This window comes from Lampetra fluviatilis, chromosome 14 (assembly GCF_964198595.1).
Source record: "Lampetra fluviatilis chromosome 14, kcLamFluv1.1, whole genome shotgun sequence".
In the NCBI taxonomy this organism is placed as follows: Eukaryota; Metazoa; Chordata; class Hyperoartia; order Petromyzontiformes; family Petromyzontidae; genus Lampetra; species Lampetra fluviatilis.
Genome location: NC_136288.1, coordinates 6,654,341 through 6,671,958, shown reverse-complemented (window position 1 = coordinate 6,671,958; position 17,618 = coordinate 6,654,341).

Genomic DNA, 17,618 nt, shown 5'->3' with positions numbered 1-17,618 from the left:
TCCTGCTTCAGCAGCTCTCTCGCTATATTTTTCACCTGATGACGATTGCTTGTGTTGCGATCGAAACGTCGTGATATTTTTATTATTTTTCTATCTACGTGACTTTACCAAAAGACCCCAAAAATATGATATACTCTATTTAATTAGTTTTGCCTTCATAAATTTGGTGACAACCCAGGTTATTTATTACCAATTAGACTTATTGTCTTTAAGGACTGAATGAGGTGTCTTTGTATTTTTGTGTGTGTCTTGGTGCGTTATGTTGTGCTGTTTATAACATTGTGTTGATAACAATAATCAAATATCTAGATTTACTTCGTTTTACGTTATTTTTTTTTATATGTATTGAACTGGGTATATAAACTTTTCATACTACCCCAGTTTATCATAATATGATGTTCTTACTGCACAATAAATTTGTGGAGTTACATGGTAAATACGACTTTAATTTGGTCTCACATATTTCGTCAACCACCTTAGCAATGCGACCTAATTTACAGCATCTACTTTTTCCTTATTTATACGTGTATATGTAGCAAACAAGACTAAACAGATATGTTAAACATAAATATGAGCAAAACAAAATTCAGGTCCAACAAACTCACTGAACAATATGCAATATTCATTGGAAGGACACTAAACTGTTAAACACACCATGTATATACCTATGGCAGGTGTTCAAGATGGACTGTAATTAAAACAATTGAAATAGTGAGGTGAGCTAGAACATGTTGGAATTACTTCGGAGAATTTACTTTAATATCGAAAATCTAGTTGCATAGTAATGTGCATAAAAAGGAGGATATCAATCGGTGCTGGCTACCTGGAATGACATAAGGGTTACAAGCATGGGACAATTACAAAGAAAATTTTAACGAAATGGGAAAGGCACAAAAATGCATGCGAGCTCGGAATTAGAATGAGAGAAAAGAGAAAACAACTAAAATACCCTAATTATAAAGTGGGTTTAGTTTGTAATACACGTGATCTTGGGCAGGATCAATCACTAGAAGGCATTACTGCTGATCCGTGAGACTGGTGATAAAATTCAGCCGAAGGGAACATGCGTGAGAAGGATGATCACTGTGGATATAAAGCATTGAGATCAGCTCATGTTCAGAAGCGAAATGGATCACGCTATTGCAAGACAATGAAAGATGATCATACCATGGGGAAGCAAAACAATCATCATGGTTGATGATGATGTGTGCAGTCATGTAAATGTGTTTGTGTGTCGGTCCATTTTCATGTGTATGTCTGTGGGCATATGTGGAAGCAGAAGTGGCGAGCAGTCGTGAAGCGGTTAGCAAGCTGTGCTACGAACCCGACGACTTGTGTCATCGTGTTCATAGCCAAACCAGTGACGATTATCTGAAATGGCCCTGGGCCACCCCTAGGTCGACTCAGCCTCAAATGAGTACCTGGTGCGGTGTGGCCACCCACCCCCTCGTGTGCCCTGGCAGCCTTCATAGGTGCTCGCTCACAGCACTCGCCTTAAAAGTCGGTGAAGGCTATATGAGGAATCTCCGTCTCTCTCTATATATACTAAGAAATAGTGGCACGGTTAGATATGTATGGTGCGATATAAGAATAATTTAAAATTTCACTCTGAAACCGGTCACAGGTAACATCAGTATTGCATGATATCTGAATGTTCTGGGGGCCTCCTTTAGGTTGACACAGCCTTGAATGAGTACCTGGTGCGGTAGCGTACACATTTTACTGGGGAGACAAAGGCGGCCCCGTGTGGTGCTGGCTATACCGCCCCTCATGTGGCACGCATGTATGTATGTATGTTGAACTTCTTTAGTATGGTAGGTAGCCAACTGTGCTAGTCGGAGGTTCGGGGGAAGGACAACAAATGAAACAAAAAAAACAGTTCTCAAGAAATGAGTTCTTAATCTAGATTTTAAAGTGCAAAGCTCCAGTGGCTTCCTAATATAGGAAGGAAGAGCATTCCAGGCGGCCGCAGAAGCACATCTGAACGTGCACAATGCAGTGACCATCTTTGTTCGATGGCTAAGATGGCCGGAGTTCACGTTATGGAGGCCTTAATGTGTTGCTTTTACCACTTGCTGTTCACAAGTTTCAATAGACTATACAGAGGCTATTTTTGTACACTGCTGAATCAAAGTATGTCCATTTTTTTGAACTGATGGCCCTGAGCTCAATTCCAGAGCACATGATGTAAGCTCACAATGAATGGGTGGCATTCCTTCAATAATTCCATACGCAGGAGGCATTGTATCCTTTATCCCATTAAATATATATGAATGTCATTTTTGAGGGCTTTCAAAGGCATTCCCAAAGATGTGTATCGTAGAATCAAAAGTACCAAAAAAACACTTACTCTCCTGTTTCTCTGTGTCCCTTCATGCATAATAAAAAAAATGTTTGTTTAATAACACGATGTAACACAATTTTTGTTCTTGGGTAGTAAGTGTTATTTCGTAATTGCTTATGACTAAAAAGTATAGGAAATGTCTATTATTCCCTACAAACTTTGCTTTTGTGAACAGGACAGTGATTTTTTTAAATTTACTTATTTTCAATGAGAAAACGGGCGAATTTGTGTCTTTACTTTCACGTAAAGTCAGAAAAAAACAACATATGAATCAAAATGAACATGTATTGATACTAAAGTTATACAAAAATAAATACAAAATATTTATAAGTGAATAGTTTTTCGAGATTTACGATTATACTATAAACCACTTTCATGAATCAGTCCACAAATGTAGTCTCCCATCATGTTCTCGTTATACTGTCCTTGGTAGTGGCATTCAAAGTCCAGTATATCCTGGTGGAAGCACTCGCCTTGCTCCTCCAGTACGCTCCCATGTTCTCCTTGAATTTATCAAGATGAGCATCAAGCATATAGACTTTGAGGGATATTCTACAGCCCATTGTGCTGTAGTTCTTCACCAGAGTCTCAACCAGCTCCACATAGTTTTCGACCATTTGATTGCCCAGGAAGTCACGAACCACTGCGACAAAGCTGTTCCAAGCTGCTTTCTCCTTACGAGTGAGCTTATTGGGGAATTCATTGCACTCCAGGATCTTCTTTATCTGTGCTCCGATGAAGACACCGGCTTTTACCTTTGCCTCAGACAGCTTGAAGGTAATTGAAGGCTATCGACTCCTTATCTACAGCTTTGACAAATTGTTTCATAAGGCTCAATTTGATGTGCAGTGGTGGCATCAGCACTTTCTGGGGGTCCATCAGTAGTTCCCACATGATGTTGTTCCTCCCCTCAGAGAACTAGGTGTGCTGTGGCTAGTCCTGCCTGTGGTAGTGCGCCTTGGTGTCCCTGCTGTCACAAAGGCAAAGGTAGCAGGGAAACTTCGTAAAACCGCCTCCATCAAGAATGCCACCATTTTGAAGTCTCTGATGACCTCCCAGCCATACTCATCATATTTCAAGGCGTCCAGCAAGGTTTCATACTCTTAATTTTTTCGGTAAAGTCACGTAGGTAAAAAATGAAATAAAAATTAATAAAAATTAAAAAAATCACGACGTTTCGGAGGCAACACAAGTCTCCGTCATCAGGCGGGACCGTCACAGCCAGATTTGCTGTATCAAGTGAGCTTCAAATCTAGAGTCCAGCAAGGTCTTGATGCTGGTGTTATCCTCTTTGAGGTGCACCGAGTGAGCCAGGGGAAGAGATGAGTACTTGTTACCATTATGGAGCAGCACAGCTTTGAGGCTGCTGGATGAGCTGTCAATGAAGAGGTGCCGCTCATTCTGGTTACAGGAGATTCCGATTGCCTAGAACAGACTGGTAATATTGTAGCAGAAGGTCTTGATGCTGGTGTTATCCTCTTTGAGGTGCACCGAGTGAGCCAGGGGAAAGATGAGTACTTGTTACCATTATGGAGCAGCACGGCTTTGAGGCTGCTGGATGAGCTGTCAATGAAGAGGTGCCACTCATTCTGGTTACAGGCGATTCCGATTGCCTCGAACAGACTGGTAACATTGTAGCAGAAGCAGAGCCCATCTTGACGGGTGAAGAAGCTGCAAAACGGTTGGTGATGCTTCCTCTGATCTGCGACTTGCATAGTTTCATCCAACAAGTTCCACTGCTTGAGCCTAGACATTTAAAAGCTCGGCATTGGACTTGTTGAGACAAAGATCTCTGAGCAAGTCGTTTAGGTCTTTTTGGTTGGGGTTGTATGGTTTCTCTCCTCAGCTCCACCTTTGAAATTGTTATCTGGATCTACAACGTCTTCCTCGCACTCTGACTTGTTGCTCTCTTCTAAAGACGGCTGCTCTCTCTCTGGAGGAGTGGGTACGGGGAGCTCATGGCAGTGTGGCACCGAGGTGAATCATGAAGGAAGGTCCGGATACGTGATAGCAGGTGCATTCTTGCCAATCCGACGTTTGGAATGGTTCATCATGCAGAAGTAGCAGTTGCGTGAGTGTTCAGTGGGTTCCCGCCAAATGCTTGGGATTGCAAACTTCATGGCTCTCTTTTCCCCTCTGTCCCATCCTACAAAAATACATTTATTTCACCCATGACTAATGTGTAAGAGATTCTCGCAACATTTGTCATATGTGATATATTTTTTCAATAACATTGAAAATTGTAAAACATTTTAAAATTAAAAACTTTTACAATTTTATTTTTTTACAAATTTTATAACGTAAAATATCGAGCAACAATTGTCCATCTTCCCTTCCAGAGTTTGTATGCATTGCTCGCAGGTGAAATGAGGTGCCCAGGGTTTGTCTTGATCCCAAACAGGCATGCCAAAATATGCCTTGTAGGCCTCACACATCTTAGCAGATGCTTCTACAGAGTACTTTTTCGCTCTTGTCTTGATAAATTGGCCGCAGACATAGCAAAATGTGTCTGCCGGATGCTTGCAGCCTCTTGATGCCATCTCTGAAAAATGCAGATATGTATCCACTTCGGCAGCTGGAACTAAACTGGACTGGTGGGCTTCAGGCCCCTGTATTTTCCTACTATTTATATTACTGGAAAGTTCTAGAATGTTCTAGAAGTTACTCCAAGTTTACTCAGCACTTAATCTATCTGGAATGTTCTGGAAAATAGGTAAATTTAAGTAGATCAATGACCTGGTCACGAAAGCAAAGTTTATGAGGAATAATAGCCATTTCCTGTACTTTTGACGCATAAGCAATTAGGAAATAACACTTACCACCCAGGAACAAAAAAAATTGTTATACAGTGTAATTATTAGACAGTGTACTGTGAAGTACAGTATATTCAGATACATGTGCATTGATTGAGATGTATAATACAGCCAATACTCTAAAATAACTGCTGATGGGTCCATGGAGGTTACGAGGAAGGGAGCTTACCATGATGTAAAGAGCAGTGGCATCCAGATGTTGGTGACAAAGGAGGAGACTTGAAGCAATATTGTTTCAAAGTGTAAGGTTATTTTGTTTAACCAGGTGACAACTCAGGAAACCAGGATAGTCTCATTATAAGTGACCTAGGGCACTAATCTGCCAGAAGTTGGCAACGATTGCCATGTATAGTCCCAATTTAGTGATTTGTAACATAAAGGGGTTTAATGTATGAGGATACCTTGAAGGTTGTTCTAGCTGCACATCAGTTCCAGCAACTTGCAAAAAAAGGGAGTAATAGTTTTTCAGTTTCATTTAATTTATTAGGTATAACCCTGTGAGCCATGCGGCTCTTAACTCGGGTGCAACCGCAACAAACAAAAACACGAACAAGAAACATCTTAAATTGACTACACGCAACAGAAACATCCAGGAAAAAACAGCAAAGTCTTCCAGAAAAAAAACACAATATTTCAACGCTATGTACAAAAATCCCAGTGGGATGCAAGTCAAACAATAACAACCATAAGACAATTTAGATTAAAGTTATCAGGCTAACTCTGTACTACAACAAACAAACATGGCTAAACCAAAATGTAAAAAAATCGCCAAAATAAAGCTATAAAAACAATGTAACAGTGATCATAAGAACTGTGATTCAAATTTAACAAAAAACGATATACATAACATGTACGACCAAACGTTGCAGCCATAGCTGGCTGCATGAATCACTCCCTAACAGCAGGGGTATCAGTAGCAGTATAAAACATTTTCAATACACCTCTAAAGATCAGCACACTATAATCAAAACTCAAGATGAAACTTTGCAGCGGTCATCCGGAATGACATTTGATTTCAGGCCATTCTGAATAGCAGTGGCAGCTAGGGGTGTGCAACTCCTCTAGAGCAGTTTTGAGAGAAGATCTCACAGGTAGTGATCCAAGTTGCAGTTTATTGGCGATAGCATTCCAGACCCTGGGGGCATTAATAGAAAAGGCCCTTCCTCCAGTATTTGTACGGCAATAAGGAATGTGAAGCTGGTAAATGAGCGACAACCTTAGGTCACATTTGTTCTTCGAAACAGTGAGGACATCCAGCAGGTAGTCTGCTGATTTTTTTGTAAGTGCATCGTGAATAAATAAGATCTGATGCACAAGCCATCGATCACGAAGATAAGTTAAGTTTGACTCAATGTAGAGATCGCATTGGTGGGTCCTATATGAGCAGTTCAATGCAAATCTTAAGGCCGAGTGATACATTGAGTCAAGTGTCTTCATTTGTGACCTTGACAACTCAGCCAACAATGCCACATGGTACATGCCTCAGAATTGCACTTATCCAACACATAATCTTTGCTACTCCAAATAACCCAACGTTTACACTTGCCCGTACGTCTTGGAGATGATTGGCCTGCAATTGCTTGCTCACACCACTGCTAGATGGTGTGGGCAGACATCTTGGAAGAAGTTAGTCCATGTATTGTGCTTATTTAGCGAATGCTTTGTACACGTGACTTTTACACAGATCACCAGATACACAGCCCACGTAGCCACAGGGCCACGTGACAGCCTCCTCCTCCAGCACGTGCAGAGCAACCAGTCCGCTTGGCACCCCCTGACGGACATCACAGCCAGAGACGATGTACGCCATGGTCTCCTGCTCTCCGCATTCACACAGTAGCGCGCCCCATCGATGTTCGGAAGTGGCACACACACCGCCTGGTCACAACGGAAGCGGTTCAACCGAACCCACTGGTGCCTTGGGAGGTCGAAGCTACGTATCAGGATAGACGGATCACTGATGAGGTCCTTGTTAGGCACATTCACGACTCTCCATTCCTCCCCCCAGGCAGTGCGTGCATCCCACATACTCGAGTCTTTGGGCTGTGGTGATGCCACACTGGGGATTCCCACACTGGTGATGCCCACACTGGCGTTGCCCACACTGGCTGTCGGGACTCTAGATGCACGGGTGGAGTGCCACACGAACCTTGTCCAGCATCTTGACCACTACAGCTTGACTGCACATTATTGCCAAGGGGGTGTTGTACTGTAAAACAAGCATAGTGAGTTTTGTTGAAATTAGAAGGACCTTTGTAAGATGTTCTGTGTTTGAACAAGTATGATAATTGTAGTTAAATGTCCTATAGCTATGCCTGCCTAAAAGCACATCCATTAAACTCACACTTCCATCACTTTGATGTGACGTTAAGATTATTCCACATATACAATGGTACATTTCTTGACTTAAATCTTTCGTGACTGCAGGAATTCATATTCTTTGGGTCTTTCAGTAAAGCCACGTAGGTAGAAAAATAATAATATAAAATAATAAATACATTTATTTTACCAAAAGACCCAAAGAAAAATAGTATATTTCACAAATGTAATGCCATATACCATTCTGGTTGATTGCACAACCAGAATTGATCATTTGCTTTAATTCATGTTCCCTTAAAAGTGTATTTTAACTTATCCAGGGACATAATTATGCCTTTCACATGATGTGTTGATGGTGTGCATAGATTCAATTAAGTTTCGTCGCATAATAAAATACCAAGTGTTGTAGACACCTAATTACTTGAATTGTTTTGTTGACTGTAAATGCAATTCCATTTAAAATTACAAAACTGTTACGTGTTCGCATATTTACACGTGGAAAGAATTTACATACTCGTGTTTTATAAAAAAAAAAAAACTTATGATGGCACACTAATTGTGAACTGGAAAACTATGAAATAATCATTATTTTTGAGTGTCAGTTTTTGTAAAATTTTCTAAAGTATTTTATGTATGATGCATGTATTACTGATGTGCATAACCCATATGTACCTGCCCTTGTACAACAATTGGGTCAGCTATGACTATGTGTTTAGGCACAAATTAATGCGCGGCGGCATGGTGCAAACATACACATAAATTAGTAAACACTTCAACACGCGATACAAATACAAATGTAAAAAGAAAAATTATTGATGGTATACATGCATGGCCTGGGTGACTTGAAGCCCTTAACTTATTCTACTGCTGTACTGAGCAAAAATCATGCATACATTTATCAAACAGGATTTTTTTTTACAAAATATCCTAAAACAATATATGCACTTCCTTTTGTTAGCTTTAAGCAGAAACATAAAGCTAATGTTCATGATGTTCGAAACAAGATGCATGTTTCTGTCGTACTTTTAAAATAACTGTACCTTCACAGCCTTATAACAACTGCAAGTCACCCTGACAAAAGGTTCATCTCAGTGGACGTTTTTGCCTAGTTATAAATAGGGGTCATTGATTAATTTATTGATCGTTTGTGTACATATTCCTGTCAGTTCGTACTGCGGTTAGACTATTGGAAGCACATTTGGAATGATGCACGTTCTAGATCCTGAATGCTGGGCAACAATATATTAGAAATATCAGGGCAGTTTCTACAAATTAGGAAATTCTGTAAAAAAAAAATAATTCTCATCATACCTATGGAATGATAATTTAAAAGTAATTATCTATAGTTAATAAAATGCATATTACATCTTAGTTATGGATTAAGTCAATGATTTTGACACACATGAAACTGAATCCACAATCACCGTCCCATGGAGCATTGATTGTTCGCTTATCAAGAAAGGTGGGTACATAATTACTGTCTGAATCACACCCCGAATTGGTTGGTGTTCTATTCTCCAAGTGAAACGTCACTTCACAATGACACGAACGATTAACCCACTTGTTGTCTGAAAAGTGCATGAGAATACGTGGAGATGACCAACAGCATAAACAACAGTTTCAATGTGTATCGCATCTTCATACAAAAGCATCTCAAGACTTAATAATATAATTATAATAAAATAAAGACACCGACTGAGAGCAAACAGGAAGACGCCGGGAAGAAAATGAAGCTGAATTAGTGGGGAAGGTGAGAGTGGAGACACATTGTAGAGATAAAGAAGCAAAATGCCATGATACAATTAATGTTATCACAATTGATAATAACATACCCCTAGACAATGTAAAAGCCAATTATAACTTGGGATTGATGTGACAATCCACTGATTCATTGCTTTATGGAATTCATTTAATGATCTTGAATTCATAGAGATGGAATAACTGTTCTTGATGATCATCGATAAGAAATTGCTCCTGATCTTTTGCATAATAGTTTTCCTTGATTACATGTGTAATAATTGACCAGTAATCATTCTCAATGATCGCGCCATAATAATACAGCAAAGACATTACACAATTCACTTTTAAAAGTTATAAATGAATAAAAGTAAAAACGTAATAATGAAAAGTAATAAATAAATAAAATTAATTCATAATCATATAATCAACAAAACATTATTTATAATAAAAAACAATAATAAAGAAAGTAATTAAAATAAAAAAGTGATTAAAATAATTGATTTGGAAATTAATTATTAAGTACTACATTTCATATCGATGACACTAGCCCCTTGACACATTTTACTACTACACCATAGAATTATCAATTCATATTTAATGTAGTTGCATTAATAATAATACTTTTTAAAATAAATAACATTATTTCATAATTTTCATTTTGACGATCACCCAATATACACAACACCACCAATCCCACGTGTCCACAGAGATACATTTTTACTTAACCTTTGCGTTTGCATAGAATATGCAATATGTATTGATGTGTTTTGTATGTATATGTGATGCACGTAAATCTTTGCTCACAACAACAAAAAATTCACACGAAGTTTTACACCTTACCAGCGTAACTTGTTGACCTTTAGTTTTAATTGGATAGTTTGGCACCTGCTGTATTTTAGATTTTGTTTGTCTCTTTGCTTGAATGCCAGTCAATTTTTTTTTATAACTGTAAAGCACGGTTGTAGCCAATATTTTAATGACATTTTTTGAGACAGATGCCATCCAGGCATCCACCCTACGTCCTTCCTTTTGGAAGATGTACGTAGATGACACGTTCGTCATCTGGCCACATGGCCGACCAGCTCTGAACAAATTCCTCAACCACATCAATTCCATACGCCCAGCTATAAAATTCACCACGGAAGTGGAAAAGGATCGCAAGCTACCATTCTTGGATGTTTTAATCGAAAAGAGACCAGATGGCTCAATCGGACACTCTGTCTACAAGAAAACCACCGATACGGATGCCTACCTAAAACCTGACTCCCACCACCATCCATCCCAGAAGAATTTCCTCATCAAAACTACGCCATAGAGCTCGATGCATTTCTGACCATCACCACCTAGCCAGTGAACTGGAACACGTACACCAAGCACTCAAGATGAATGGATATTCAGACTACATTATCCGTAAAGCTATCATCCCAACCGTTGGGAAAGAACCATCTGAGAAACCAATCAAAACCATCACCTTGCCATACATAGCAGGGGTCACCAAAAATATTTCCAAGATCATGAGCAAACACAAGATCCAGGTTCGATTCAACACAGTACATAAAATTCGTGATCTGATCCCATCTGTGAAGGATGTGATCCCTGACATGCAATACCCCGGCATCTATGAACTAAGCTGTGTCTGCGGCAGTAGTTACATTGGGGAAACTAAGCGACACGTCTCGGACCGTGTTCGTAAACATAAGGCAGATTTGAAGCTTTCGTGACTGCAAGGAATCATCTTCTTAGGTTTTTTCGGTAAAGTCACGTAGAAAGTAAAATAAAATAAAAACAAAAATCACGACGTTTCGGAGGCAACACAAGTCTCTGTCATCAGGTGGGACCGTCACAGCCAGATTAGCTGTATCAAGTGAGGCAATGATTCAAGATGTAATCCCTTAAAAGCGAGTTGAGGGGGGAGGGAGAGGGAGGGGGGAGCTCATCAGACTATGGTAGCCAATGAAAGGAACGTATCGGGAGGGAGGGGGGGCGAGGCCAAAAGGGTAGCCGATGGACGTGGAAGCGCTTGTGCGCATGCGGCCAATTACTGCACACGCCAACACAATGGAGCGATTGTGCGCAAGCGGCCAGCCACTGCACCCGCCAACACAATGGGCAGAGAGGAGGAGGGGAGGTCTAATACACATGATAGACAAAAGAACGAAAATGATGATGGGTACAAACTTAGGGGGAGCTCATCAGACTATGGTAGCCAATGAATGGAACGTATCGGGAGGGAGGGGGGGGGCGGGGGGGGGGGCGAGGCCAAAAGGGTGAGCGACGAACGTGGAAGCGCTTGTGCGCAAGCGGCCAATTACTGCACACGCCAACACAATGGAGAGAGAGGGGGAGGGGGGGTCTGATACACATGATAGACAAAAGAACGAAAATGACCATGTTTATACCAATGCTGGCTGAACAATGAAGAGAGTACTGTTAAAATAACTGGGGATGTTAACACTCGGTAAAGTACAGTAAAATAGTGCCTGTCAGATAAGATGGTCCAAAAAAATTTGTGATTAAGTCTTTTTTGCGTGGTTGATAACATCTTTCCAATGATTACTAAGTTTGTACCCATCATCACGGTTGAAATTATGTCTGTGTTTGTATATTTGTATGGCTTCGTGTAAAAAACCTTTGATGGTAGCCGGGAGGTTTGCAGAGAACCTTGGTCTCGGAAAAGACAATTTCATGAGAGCCCACCGAGTTGTAGCAATGATCGGCCACGGCAGAAGATTCAGTTCTGCCGTGTTTCAGATCTGACTTGTGCTCGCGGACACGATCAGAAACATGACGTTTCGTTTCTCCAATGTAGCAATCACCACAAATGCAACTCAATTTGTAGACTCCAGGATACTGTAAGTCAGGAACGACATCCTTCACAGATGGAATCAGATCACGGATTTTATGCACTGTACTGAATCGGACTTGGATCTTATGTTTGTTTAGAATTTTGGAGATCTTTTTGGTCACGCCAGCTATGTATGGTAACGTGATGGTTTTGGTCGGAGTTTCATGTGGCTGTTTCTGTGTGGTGGGAGTGACAGCTTGGCGGATAGTACGGTCAGAGTATCCGTTCATCCTGAGGGCCCGATGTACATGTCTTAATTCACCGGTCAGGACATGTACATCGGGCCCTCAGGATGAACGGATACTCTGACCGTACTATCCGCCAAGCTGTCTTTCCCACCACACAGAAACAGCCACATGAAACTCCGACCAAAACCATAACGTTACCATACATAGCTGGCGTGACCAAAAAGATCTTCAAAATTCTAAACAAACATAAGATCCAAGTCCGATTCAGTACAGTGCATAAAATCCGTGATCTGATTCCATCTGTGAAGGATGTCGTTCCTGACTTACAGTATCCTGGAGTCTACAAATTGAGTTGCATTTGTGGTGATTGCTACATTGGAGAAACGAAACGTCATGTTTCTGATCGTGTCCGCGAGCACAAGTCAGATCTGAAACACGGCAGAACTGATTCTTCTGCCGTGGCCGATCATTGCTACAACTCGGTGGGCTCTCATGAAATTGTCTTTTCCGAGACCAAGGTTCTCTGCAAACCTCCCGGCTACCATCAAAGGTTTGTACACGAAGCCATACAAATATACAAACACAGACATAATTTCAACCGTGATGATGGGTACAAACTTAGTAATCATTGGAAAGATGTTATCAACCACGCAAAAAAGACTTAATCACAAAAATTTTTTGGACCATCTTATCTGACAGGCACTATTTTACTGTACTTTACCGAGTGTTAACATCCCCAGTTATTTTAACAGTACTCTCTTCATTGTTCAGCCAGCATTGGTATAAACATGGGCATTTTCGTTCTTTTGTCTATCATGTGTATCAGACCCCCCCTCCCCCTCTCTCTCCATTGTGTTGGCGTGTGCAGTAATTGGCCGCTTGCGCACAAGCGCTTCCACGTTCGTCGCCCATCCTTTTGGCCTCGCCCCCCCCCCCGCCCCCCCCTCCCTCCCGATACGTTCCATTCATTGGCTACCATAGTCTGATGAGCTCCCCCTAAGTTTGTACCCATCATCATTTTCGTTCTTTTGTCTATCATGTGTATTAGACCTCCCCTCCTCCTCTCTGCCCATTGTGTTGGCGGGTGCAGTGGCTGGCCGCTTGCGCACAATCGCTCCATTGTGTTGGCGTGTGCAGTAATTGGCCGCTTGCGCACAAGCGCTTCCACGTCCATCGGCCACCCTTTTGGCCTCGCCCCCCCTCCCTCCCGATACGTTCCTTTCATTGGCTACCATAGTCTGATGAGCTCCCCCCTCCCTCTCCCTCCCCCCTCAACTCGCTTTTAAGGGATTACATCTTGAATCATTGCCTCACTTGATACAGCTAATCTGGCTGTGACGGTCCCACCTGATGACGGAGACTTGTGTTGCCTCCGAAACGTCGTGATTTTTGTTTTTATTTTATTTTACTTTCTACGTGACTTTACCGAAAAAACCTAAGAAGATAAGGCAGATATTAAACATGGTAGGACCAATCCCTCAGCCGTAGCTGACCATTGTTTTTATGCTGTTAGCACGCACGAAATAGATGTTTCCAAGATTAAGATACTCTACACACCCACTGGCTATCAGAAAAGATTCGTTTTTGAAGCCATCCAGATACTGTATATAAACACAGACACAATTTCAACCAAGAAGATGGGTACAAACTGAGCAATCATTGGAACGACATTATCAACCAGGTTAAGTCATAACTGGCTGTGATGTTTAGTAGTTATTTTTTACTCTCTGGTGTTACATTAACAGGTTAAATGCCTCTACATTAACAGGTTAAATGTCTCACTAACACAGCCACCGTTGCTCGTTTTCCTTGATGTGGCAGTGGCTCTACGATCTAACATTGACATGCTATATCTCACAATACAAGGGCCACCTCCGCAGCTTCGTCGTCGTGGAGGTTTCCCAGCTCTCTCCGATCTTACATTTACATGCAAATTTAATCGCTAAGTCAACCCACTTCACTTATACACAATACAATGGCCACCCCCGCAGCTTCGTCGTCGTGGAGTTTGCCTAGGTCTCTTCAATCTTACATTTACATGCAATTTTCTTCACTAGCCCCGCCCACTTCGCTTATGACCTTTGGGCTACACCCATCTCAAACATTTATAACATCCTGCCTCAGCATCTCTCTAGCTATTTTTTCACCTGATGACGATTTCTTGCGTTGCGATCGAAACATCGTGATATTTTAATTGTTTTTTCTATCTACGCAGCTTTACTGAAAGACCCAAAGAATATGTAAAGCACAAGTTATTCTTACACCTTAGTTAACCCAAACTGATGCATCCACCTTTGATGCATATGGTATTTTCGCCCCTTAAGTTTGGGAGCAAAAAATCGTCTACAGTAATTGATGCTTAATAGTGATTAACATGTCTTGTGTTTGAATGCTGCTATTCGTTCTCAACCCACCTGTTTACTAATCTGATGGGATTAAGGCATGCATGTGACATACTCGTTAAGCCAGTGTATGCTCTTTAATCACGTTTATCTGTTGGCTGTATTATGCTACTCTGTGCCTTGTTGCTCATGCTGTCATACAGTTTAATGTTAAAATTACATGTTAGTGCACACTATTTAAGCGTGTTTTTTTCTGAGCAACCTCAGAATACATATACTATAGCACTGTGTCATAAGGTTTGTGGATTGCCAATCTGCTTGTATGAATGTGTAATGTAGCTCTCAGAGACACCGTTTTGTTCAGTTATATGTATATTTATTGTGAATAAAGTCCACTGACTCACTGATAACTTAACGAGTAACCCCGAGTGACTATATACACTTGGGTAACTTATGTGACTCTACGCTACGCTCCCTATGCAGTTGGTTGGCTACACAGGAGCGTATGCGTAGCAGTCATGGAGACAATATAACTCTAGCCTTCCAAGACTACAAGGTGCCTGATCCAAGATGATGAAGACGACCCGCTCCAAGATGACGACGGCGACGACAGTTCCTTGGTTCCCCCACAACAGGAGTCCAGAGCCCTATTCCACTCCGGCTTTTATCCCCCCTCTCGATTCGGCCACGCCCATTTTCCCGAACACTCTCTTACCGCACCTGGAACTGTCTGTCTCTGTCCCAATTACTGTTTAGGTCCCGTTCTTATCCTCACGCGACCCTTTCAGTGCCCATCGCGTCAATCATTAATAACAACCACTTAGATCCCATATTACCCTTACGTGACCCTGTCTAATTCCCATGACGTTAATTAGTAACCACGGCCATGGGGAGTTGTACTGTCCTTACATCACACCGTACTGTCCTTACACATGCCTGCGAGCTGCTCTCATCACTCCATCTCCAGGTTGAACATCTCTTGGCCTGTGTTACCTCACCTTAGCTACCACTCGGTTGTTATTTTGGGTTGTTATTCTTGATCGTCAGTCATTTATTCCGTCGAGCCACGTGTCCTGTCCAAGTCGAATTTGTTGCACAGTTTGGGTGACGCCATTAATCTGCATGTGTTCTCTAATCCATGTGTTCTCTTAAGGAATTTCCAAGCATGCACTTCTCCACGCCTCTCTCCACACTTTTCAATTTTATTCTATTTTCCTTCATTCATGTCCTTGATTCTAATCCGCATGCTACAGCAGGAAGTGCGTGTTGATTAAAGATGTTCTCCTTGGAAGATTTGTGATGATTTTCATTGTCAAGTTCAGTGTTTGCAAAAGCACTCCTAGTTGCTCTCATGTGCCTCTTTATTCCATGATCGTAATTTGGATCGTTGTCAATAGCTGTCCCGTGTACACATCCTCGACTGTGTGCCCCACTTGTGTCTCTCCAACCGACATCTCCAATTGTTGAGTGGACTTTTGTTTTACATGATGATTTTTTTTGCTAATTTATCCTGAGCCCAACTGTTCAGTTTTATTAATTAGCTATTCAAATATTTCCTCGAGATTATTCTAATTTGATGTTTTATTTACTCTTTCGTCAGCCTATCTGAGATCGTTAATATTTGCTCCATTAATACTTAAACATTTGTTTTTCCACCCAATTTTCAGAACATATTTTGTTACTGAATAACTTTTCCAAATACATTCCACAATTTTCGACTCCGTGTAATTTACTTTTGGTATTTTCTTCACGTAATCTAAGTGCTAGTTCCTATTTGTAAATGGTTTTCATTATTTAGGATTTTTTTTTGTTTAAGAGTTTGGAAAACTGCATCGATTTCAACTGCATTGAATGCTTTTCACACCGCATGTAGGTAAGACAGAATGGTAATTGGAATTCGTTGGTCTTTACTTGCCGACTATAAGTATGTAGTCAGTGGTAGAAATTCATTCCCTAAATCCGACTTGCTCCTGTGGTTGGTCGGCTTCAATTTGTGTTTGGAATACTTACGTTCCTAATTCTCTTCATTCTTTTTTTATGTAATACTTGTTTATGTTATACTCATTACATTTTTATGTATTTATTTAATTTTACATTTTATTTGTATGTATTTGTTTAATTGTACATTTTAAGGTATTTATTATTTCCTTGTCTGTCATTCGTGGTATTCATTTAAAATGTACTTATACATTACAATAAAAATATAGTCTATATGTAATGTTCATCAAGGCCATTGCTTATTTTTTTGAGAGTTGCTGTGATGAAACGATGTACGTAATTAAATACATATACTGTACACAGTACTGTACTAAACCACAATGCATCAAAAGCAACTTCCTGCAGTTAAAAAATCTATATATTACTGGCAGTTTAAATACTTGACTGCCTACAATCATTCCATATGCGCTGCCAACAGCAAATGGGAGCCATCATGTGGTTTTATATAATGAGGAATGCTGAGGTTTGCCAGGCAGACTGGTGTTCTTGTGTCACGATGATTCAGCAGCGATGGTGTGCGCTGTATGGCCACATTTTGTGGAAAGAGATCCTGCAACCCGGCACACACGCCGCTGAAGCTGGATAGCAAAATCAGCCTGGACCGTGGCATTCCACCAGGATGGAGGAGACCAGGCGAGCATTTGCGCACCACCTGGTTCAGCCAAGTCTATGAACACTAAACTATTAACTATTTTTTTATTTTACTAGGTAAAGGGCACTAAGCTATATAGCTCTTTTTTCAGAACCGACCTGGCCACAGATGATAGCTCAACGAAGTGGCTTATCATTTGCAAATTTATAGCAGACAAATACTTTAAACACATGTTTCTGTATGTGGAGGGAAAATCCGGAGGATCCGGAGAAAAATCCACGCGACCATGGGGAGAACATGCAAATACTAAATATACATGCGTCAGGGTCAGGATCGAACCCACGACGTTCTGCATTCCAGGCGAGGTAGTTAATATCTCACCACGTTAGCGCTCCATGGGAAGGGGGATACTATGGTCTCACAATTGCAAAACAGCT